Raw genomic sequence first — 9671 nt, forward strand, 5'->3', positions numbered from 1 at the left:
AAAATTAAAAAATAAAAATAAAATTGATGAGATGAAAGATGGTATCTGCATATTACATAAAGTATAAATATGGAGATACTTGATTGCACAAAACTAAAAAAAACTTTTGCACATGTAAAATATTAAAACAGGCCGGGCGCGGTGGCTCAAGCCTGTAATCCCAGCACTTTGGGAGGCCGAGACGGGCGGATCACGAGGTCAGGAGATCGAGACCATCCTGGCTAACACAGTGAAACCCCGTCTCTACTAAAAAATACAAAAAACTAGCAGGGCGAGGTGGCGGGCGCCTGTAGTCCCAGCTACTCGGGAGGCTGAGGCAGGAGAATGGCGTGAACCCGGGAGACGGAGCTTGCAGTGAGCCGAGATCCGGCCACTGCACTCCAGCCTGGGCGACAGAGCGAGACTCTGTCTCCAGAAAAAAAAAAAAAAAATTAAAACAGTTAATGTTCTAAAATTGGTGATGGTAGTGCAACTCTGTGAATATAGTAAAAAACATTCAATTTAACACTGTCAGTGGATGAACTGTTTGGTTTGGGGATTATAGCTCAATAAAGCTGTTAAAAAACCAATTATTGGGAGAAAATATTTGCAACGTGTATGTCAAACAACAGATTTAATCATATATATATATAAAACTCCTTCTCAGATACAGAATCAACCTAGGTGTCCATCAAAAGATGAGTAGATAAATAAAATGTGGTATATGTAACAAATGAAATACTATGCAACCATAAAAAGAATTAAATTCTGTCATTCTCAGCAACATGGATGAGTCTGGAGGTCATTATGTTAAGTGAAATAAGTCAGGCACCAAAAGACAAATGCCACATGTTCTCACTCATATGTGGGAGCTAAAAAGTTTTTTTTTGGTCTCATAGTAGCAGAAAGTAGAATAGTGGTTACCAGAGACTAGGAAGGGTAGTGGGCAGAGGAGATAGGGAGAGATTGGTTAAAGTATACAGAACTATAGCTAGGTAGGAGGAATAAGTTCTAGTGTTCTATAGAAATGGAGGGTGACTATAGCTAAAATAATTTATTGTCTATTTTCAAATAGCTAGAAAGGAGGATTTTGAAGGTTCCCAGCATAAAGAAATGATAAATATTTGAGGTTATGGGTATGCTAATTACCCTGATTTGATTATAACACATTATATACATATATTGAACTATTCTGTACCCCATAAGTATGTACAACTATTGTGTATCAACTGAAATTTTTAAAAAAGAAAATCAAGCCAGCACAGTGGCATGTGCCTGTAGTCCAAGATATTCAGGAGGCTGAAGCAGGAGGATCACTTGAGCTCAGGAGTTCAAGTCCAGCATGGGCGACATAGCAAGACCTCATTTCTGAAGATAAAATGGTTTTTAATTTTAAAAAGTTAAGAAAAATAAAAGAAAAGAACTAGATGATCTCCGAGATCCCTTCCAGCTGCAAAATTCTGTCATTGTACAAAGCACTATGAAGTAGTGCTTTGAATATAGAATTCCTAGAGTATGTATGTCTGCCCCACTCATTTAATACTTGGGAGATACTATTTTGTATTCTTAGACTTTTATAATTTTAATCATGTTTTCTTCTTAAAATGTAAATTCTGGCTGGGTGTGGTGGCTCACGCCTGTAATCCCAGCACTTTGGCAGGACAACGCAGGCGGATCACTTGAGGTCAGGAGTTTGAGACCAGCCTGGCCAACAAAAATTAGCCTGGCGTGGTGGCTGGCACATATAATCCCAGCTACTCCAGAGGCTAAGGCAGGAGAATCACTTGAACCCAGGAGGTGGAGTTTGCCCTGAGCTGAGATCGTGCCACTGCACTCCAGCCTGAGCGACAGAGTGAGACCCTGTCTCAAAAAAAAAAAAAGAGCAAAGAAAAAGAAGTGAGAGAACTCTCTCTGGAGTCCTTTTTTTTTTTTTTTTTTTTTTTTTTTTGAGATGGAATCTTGCTCTGTAGCCCAGGCTGGAGTACAGTGGCACGATCTCAGCTCACTGCAACCTCTGCCTCCTGGGTTCAACCTCCTGCCTCAGCCTCCCAAGTAGCTGGGATTACAGGTGCCCACCAGTTAATTTTTGTATTTTTAGTAGAGATGGGGTTTCACCATGTTGGCCAGGCTGGTCTTGAACTCCTGACCTTGTGATCCACCTGCCTTGGCCTCCCAAAGTGCTAGGATTACAGGCGTGAGCCACCTCGCCCGGCCTGGGTCCCTTTTATAAGGGCGCTAATCCATTCATGAAGGCTCCATGCTGATGACCTAATTACCCGCCCAAAGACCCATCTCCTAATACCATCACATTGAGGGTTAGGATTTCAGTATATGAGTTTGCCAGGAACACAAGCACTCAGTCCATTGTAGCCCTCAATATAGTAAAATATTCAATAAATATTTGATAATCATTTAGAAAAGATGAAGTCCCTATCCTGATTCACTAAATTGTAGTAAATATTTCATAAATTCATCATCTGTTTTCATAAATATTTGAGAATTCTATAAGCCAGAGTAATTTTTTCTTTTTCCTTCTTTATTTCTTTTTTTTTTTTTTTTTTTTGAGACACAGTCTCAGAAACAGTTACCCAGGCTGGAGTTCAGTGGTGTGATCATGGCTCATTGCAGCCTTGACCTCCGGGGCTCCAGCGATCCTCCCACCTCAGCCTCTCAAGTAGCTGGGATTACAGGTATGTGCCACCACACCCAATAATTTTTGTATTTTCAGTAGAGACAGGGTTTCACCATGTTGGCCAGGCTGGTCTCGAGCTCCTGGACTCAAGTGATCCACCCGCCTTGGCCTCACAATATGCTGCAATTACAGGCGTGAGCCAACATACCTGGCCTCCAGGTAATTTTTGTATTTTTTGTAGATGGGATTTCACCATGTTGCCCAGGCTGGTCTCAAACTCCTGAGCTCAAGTGATCCACCCACATGGCCTCCCAAAGTGCTGGGATTACAGGTGTGAGCCACCACGCCCAGACTAAGACACAGTATTAGGTCATCACCATCATAAATATTTCTTCATATGCAGGTTTTTCTTATTGATTGATTGATTGATTGATTGATTGATTGAGGCAGGGTCTCACTCTGTCACCCAGGCTGGAGTGCAATGGTGCAATCTCGGCTCACTGCAACCTCCACCTCCTGGGTTCAAGCGATTCTCCTGCCTCAGCCTCCTGAGTAGTTGGGATTACAGGCATGAGCCACTGCCTCCCAAAGTGCTGGGATTACAGGCATGAGCCACCCCACCTGGCCTCATTTATTTTTTAAAAAAGAAATGTTTTATTATGGTAAAATATTCATAACACAGACCGGGTGTGGTGGCTCACAGCAGTAATTCCAGCACTTTGGGAGGCCAAGGTGGGTGGATAACGAGGTCGGGAGTTCAAGACCAGCCTGGCTGACACAGTGAAACTTCGTCTCTACTAAAAATACAAAAAATTAACTGGGCATGGTGGCACATGCCTGTAATCCCAGCTACTTAGGAGGCTGAGGCAGGAGAATTGCATGAACCTGGGAGGTGGAGGTTGAGCCAAGATCACGCCACTGCACTCCAGCCTGGGCAACAGAGCAAGACTCCATCTCAAAAAAAAAAATTCATAACACAAAAGTTATTATTTAGCTATTTTTAGGTATACAGGTCAGTGGCATTAAGTACATTCATATTGTTGTGCAATCATCACTACTATTTATCAGTAAAATTTTTTTATTCTTTCAAACTGAAACTCTACCCATTCAACACTAACTCTACTGCCCATTCCCTCCTCCCTCCAGCGCCTGGCAACAAGCATCCTAATTTCTGTCTTTATGAATTTGACCTCTCTAGGTACGTCACATAAGCAGAATCATACAGTATTTGTCCTTTCGTGTCTGTTTCATTTCACTTAGCATAATGTCTTCAAGGTTAATCCATGTTGTAGAATGGGTCAGAATTTCATTCCTTTTTAAGGCTAAAAAATATTTATTTTATATGTATATCATGTTTTGTCTATCTAATCATCAGTCATTGGATATTTTAGGTTGTTTCCACCTTTTGGCTACTATGAATAATACTGCTATGAACATGAGTACAAAGATTTCTGTTTGAATCCCTTTCTTTTTATTTTATTTATTTATTTATTTATTTATTTATTTATTTATTTTTGAGACAGAGTCTCGTTCTGTCACCCAGACTGGAGTGCAGTGGAACGATCTCAGCTCAATGCAACCTCCACCTCCTGGGTTCAAACAATTCTCGTGCCTCAGCCTCCCGAATAGGGATTACAGGTGTGCACCACCATGCCCAGCTAATTTTTGTATTTTTGATAGAGACAGGGTTTTGTCATGTTGTCCAGGCTGGTCTCAAGTGATCTGCCCACCTCAGCCTCCCAAAGTGTTGGGATTACAGGTGTGAACCACCACGCCTGGACGTTTTTTAAATTTTTGATAGAGACAGGGTCTTACTATGTTGAGCAAGCTGGTCTCCAATTCCTGGGCTAAAGCGATCCTCCCACCTCACCTCTCAAAGTGCTGAGATTACAGACATGAGACATGCTCCTGGCAAAGTCCCTGCTTTCCATTCTTTGGAGTACTTACCCAGAAGGAGAACTACTGGATCATATGGTAATTCTATTTAATTTTTTTAGGAACTACCATACCCTCTTCCACAATGGCTGCACCATTTTATATTCCCACCAGCACGGCACAAACATTCTAATTTCTCCTCATCTTTTCCAACACTTATTATTTTCTGGGTTTTCTAAAAAAATAGTCATCATAATGGATATGAAATTATGTTATTGTTATCTACATATGTTCTCATTTAATCAGCTTAATGAACTTGCTCTGACAAATAGTCATTTCTTGTATTTTCTCATATGAAATCTGAAATCATTTAGTGATACATTATTGTTCACTAGCAAATAAATATTCAGTACACATTTACTTTTTTTTTTTTTTTTTTTTGAGACGGAGTCTCGCTCTGTAGCCCAGGCTGGAGTGCAGTGGCCGGATCTCAGCTCACTGCAAGCTCCACCTCCCGGGTTCACCCCATTCTCCGGCCTCAGCCTCCAGAGTAGCTGGGACTACAGGCGCCCGCCACCTCGCCCGGCTAGTTTTTTGTATTTCTTTAGTAGAGACGGGGTTTCACCGTGTTCGCCAGGATGGTCTCGATCTCCTGACCTCGTGATCCGCCCGTCTCGGCCTCCCAAAGTGCTGGGATTACAGGCTTGAGCCACCGCGCCCGGCTACTTTATTTTTATTCCTTTTATTTTTTAAGGAAAAGGTACTTCAATCCTAGAGTACACTTTTTTTTTTTTTTGAGATGGGGTCTTGCTGTGCTGCCCAGGCTGGAGTGCAGTGGCACGATCTCTGCTCACTGCAACCTCTGCCTTCCTGGTTCAAGCGATTCTTCTGCCTCAGCCTCCCGAGTAGCTAGGACTACAGGTGCACACCACCACGCCTGGCTAATTTTTGTATTTTTAGTAGAGATGGGGTTTCACCATATTGGTCTTGAACTCCTGACCTCATGATCCGCTCGCCTTGGCCTCCCAAAGTGCTGGGATTACAGGCGTGAGCCACCCTGCCCAGCTAGAGTACACATTTTAAAACTTAGCCTTTGTTGAGAAACTTCTTTTTTTCCCTTTTCTGAGACAGTCTCACTCTGTCACCCAGGCTGGAGTGTAGTGGCGCAGTCATGGCTCACTGCAGCCTCAACTTCCCAGGCTCAAGTGATCCTCCCACTTTAGCCTCCCTGGTAGATGGGACCACAAGTGTGCACCACCACATCCAGCTAATTTTTTATTTTTCTTTTTTGTACAGATGGGGTCTCACCATGTTATCCAGGCTGGATTTTGTCTTTTTAATTTCAAATTTCAATTGTTCATTGCTGGCATGTAAGAAAACAATTGACTCTTGTGTATTAATCCTGCATCTTGTGCTCACTTTGGAAACACATTTACTAAAATTGGAATGATACAGAGAAGATTAGCATAGCCTCTGTGCAAGGATGGCACACAGATTTGTGAAGCGTTCTTTATTTGTCTTCAACTTGGGCAAGAGTGATACGCTGTCTCCGAAAAAAGAAAAAACAAGAAGAAGAGGAAAGGACACAAAGGAGGCTATGTGAGCCACGGTGGCTCACGCCTGTAATCCCAGCACTTTGGAAGGCCAAGGCAGGCAGATCACTTGGGTCAGGAGTTGGAGACCAGCCTGGCCAACATGGTGAAGCCCTATCTCTACTAAAAATACAAAAATTAGCCAGGCGTGGTGGCTCATGCCTGAGTCCCAACTACTCGGGAGGCTGCGGCAGGAGAATCGCTTGCACTCCAGGCTGGGCAACAGAGCAAGACTTCATCTAAAAAAAAAAAAAAAGGGCCAGACGTGATGGCTCACACCTATAATCCCAGCACTTTGGGAGGCCGAGGCAGGCAGATCAGGAGGTCAGGAGTTCGAGACCATCCTGGTTAACACAGTAAAACCCCGTCTCTACTAAAAATTCAAAAAGTTAGCCAGGTGTGGTGGCATGCACCCGTAGTCCCAGCTACTCAGGAGGCTGAGGCAGGAGAATGGCGTAAACCTGGAAGGTGGAGGTTGCAGTGAGCCAAGATCATGCCACTGCACTCCAGCCTGGGCGACAGAGCCACGTGAAACAAGCAGAAATTAAAATCATGTTGCCACAAGTCAAAGAATGTCAACAGCCACCAGAAGAGTTAAGGAAGGGTTCTCCCTCAGAGCCTTCAGAGGGAGCATAGCTCAGCTGACACTGATTTTGGATAACTGTAGAAGCTGAAATCCAAGAGAATTTGCCGCCTGCCCATTTGGAAACCACCACAAAGTAATCAACTGCAACACATTCTTTGACACAAGAAGGGGATTAGAAAAAAGGGTTGCTTCAAGAGTTTGGTGGCAGACTTCATATTTTTTAATTTAAAAAAACACATTTTGTTTTTACCAAAAAAAAAAAAAAAATATATATATATATATACACACATATATATATATATATATATATATATAAAAATAATATCTTGCATCCTTGTTATAATCACTTATTAGTGCCAGGATTCTTTGGTTGGTTCTTTAGAAGTTTTTACATAGACAATCATTATCATCTGTGAACAAACATAGTTTTCTTCGTTGCTTCCCTATGTTTTATTTCTTTTTTTGTTGTTGTTTTACTGCATTAGCTACAACTTCCAGTGTAATGTTGAATAGAGGTGATGAGAACAGACATCCTTGCCTTATTCCTAATCTTAGTGGGAAACTATCTAGCTTCTCAAATAGACTTTTTTTTTTTAAGACGCAAGGTCTTACTATGTTGTCCAGGCTGGAGTGCCGTGGCGAGTCACAGGCGCAATTATACTGCACTAAAGCCTCGAACTCCTGGCTCATGCTCATGCAATCCTCTTGCCTAAGCCTCCCAAGTAGCTAGGACTATAAGTGTACACCACCACGCCTGGGTTTCAAGAAACTTTTACATCTAATATCAACTATCTGTATTCTTTTAATGTTCATTTTTGGGTTTTGTTGTTGTTGTTGCTGTTTTGAGACACAGTCTCGCTCTGTCATCTAGGCTAGAGTGCAGTGGCGCGATCTCAGCTCACTGCAACCTCTGCCTCTAGTGTTCAAGCGATTCTCCTGCCTCAGCTTCCCAAGTAGCTGGGACTACAGGTGCACACCACCATGCCTGGCTAATTTTTGTGTTTTTAGTAGAGATGGGGTCTCACCATGTTGGCCAGGCTCGTCTCAAACTCCCAACCTCAGGTGATCCGTCTGCCTCAGCTTCTCAAAGTGCTGGGATTACAGGCATGAGCCACCGCACAGGCCCATTTTTGTTATTAAAAGTTAAAAAATCAAATTAAATATACAAAAGAAAAATAACTATAACCCTTAGTTCACTGTCCAAACACAATATGGCAAAATGTGGGTATTTTCTTATAATTTCTATATGTGATTATTGTCCTGATGGTTTTTTATTTTAAGAATTTTAATGCTACTATATATTCTCTGAAAATGTTAATGAATGAAATGAAAATGTTAACATTTCATGAATATTCAAATGAATATTCCATGCCTTAGGTAATTATTCCCCTATGGATGGATCTTTAAGTTATTTATAATTTTCCTCTGTTATAAATAATATTGCTATAAAAATATTTTTGCATGGAGGACTTTATATATTTAGAAATGATTCATTACAATGTATTTCAGAAATTCTTGTATCAAAAACTTTAGATTCATGGTATATTGGAAAGTTACTTTCCATGTGGTCGGGTTCAGTGGCTCAGGCCTGTAATCCCAGTACTTTGGGGGGCTGAAGCAGGTGGATCACTTGAGGTCAGGTGTTCGAAACCAGCCTGGCCAACGTGGTGAAACCCTATCTCTACTAAAAATATAACAATTAGCTGGGCGTGGTGACAGGCACCTGTAATCCCAGCTACTCGGGAGTCTGAGACATGAGAATCGCTTGAACCTGGGGGCAGAGGTTGCAGTGAGCTGAGATCATACCACTGCACTCCAGCCTGGGTGACAGAGCCAGACTCCGTCTAGGAAAAAAAAAAAAAAAAAAAGGCCTGGTGCAATGACTCAAGCCTGTAATCCCAGCACCCAGCACTTTGGGAGGCCGAGGTGGTTGGATCGACTTGAGGCCAGGAGTTCAAGACCAGCCTAGCCAACATGGTGAGACCCCATCTCTACTAAAAATACAAAAATTAGCTGGGCATGGTGGTAGGCACTTGTAATCCCAGCTACTCGGGAGGCTGAGGCAGCAGAATCACTTGAACCTGGGAGGCAGAGGTTGCAGTGAGCCACGATCACACCACTGCATTCCAGCTTGGGTGACAGAGCAAGACTGTCTCAAAAACAAACAAAAATAGCCAGCTGTGATGGTGTGTGTTTAAATAATCCCAGCTACTCGAGAGGCTGAGGCAGGAGAATCGGTTGAACCCAGGAGCCAGAGGTTGCAGTGAGCTGAGATCACACCCCTGCATTCCAGCCTGGGTGACAGAGCAAGACTCTATCTTTAAAATAAAAAAAAAAAAAAAGAAGGCCAGGTGTGGTGGCTCACGCCTATAATTCCAGCACTTTGGGAGGCCGAGAGCGGGCGGATCACAAGGTCAGGAAATCGAGACCATCCTGGCTAATACAGTGAAACCCCGTCTCTACTGAAAATACAAAAGAAAGTTAGCCGGGCGTGGTGGTGGGCACCTGTAGTTCCAGCTACTCGGGAGACTGAGGCAGGAGAATGGCGTGAACCCGGGAGGCGGAGCTTGCAGTGAGCCGAGGTCGCGCCACTGCACTCCAGCCTGGGCAACAAAGCAAGACTCCGTCTCAAAAATAAATAAATAAATTATATATATATATATATATATATATATATATATATATATATATATACACACACACAGACACACACACTTTTCATGAGTATTGTACAAACTTATATTGCAATCAACAATCTACATTGGTTTTCATCACTTATTTTTATTTTTGCTAATTTTATAAGATAAAATATTGGCCAGGCACGGTGGTTCATGCCTGTAATCCCAACACTTTGGGAGGCCAAGGCAGGAGAATCACTTGAACCCAGGTGGTAGAGGTTGCAGTGAGCTGAGATCACGCCACTGCACACCAGCCTGGGCAACAGATCGAGACTCTGTCTCAAAAAAAAAAAAAAGATTAAATATTATATGCCTCTTTTCATGTATAT

At 42.4% G+C, this 9671-nt stretch overlaps 1 non-coding gene across 1 annotated transcript; it reads left to right on the top strand.

Moving 5' to 3' along the window:
* The first annotated feature begins 5897 nt into the window (after nt 1-5897).
* On the top strand, nt 5898-6004 carry LOC123573702 (U6 spliceosomal RNA). Its single transcript, XR_006698445.1, has one exon. It is a non-coding gene; the product is annotated as a U6 spliceosomal RNA (small nuclear RNA).
* The last annotated feature ends 3667 nt before the right edge of the window (nt 6005-9671 follow it).

The sequence above is a fragment of the Macaca fascicularis genome, chromosome 5 (assembly GCF_037993035.2).
Source record: "Macaca fascicularis isolate 582-1 chromosome 5, T2T-MFA8v1.1".
NCBI classification, from domain to species: Eukaryota; Metazoa; Chordata; class Mammalia; order Primates; family Cercopithecidae; genus Macaca; species Macaca fascicularis.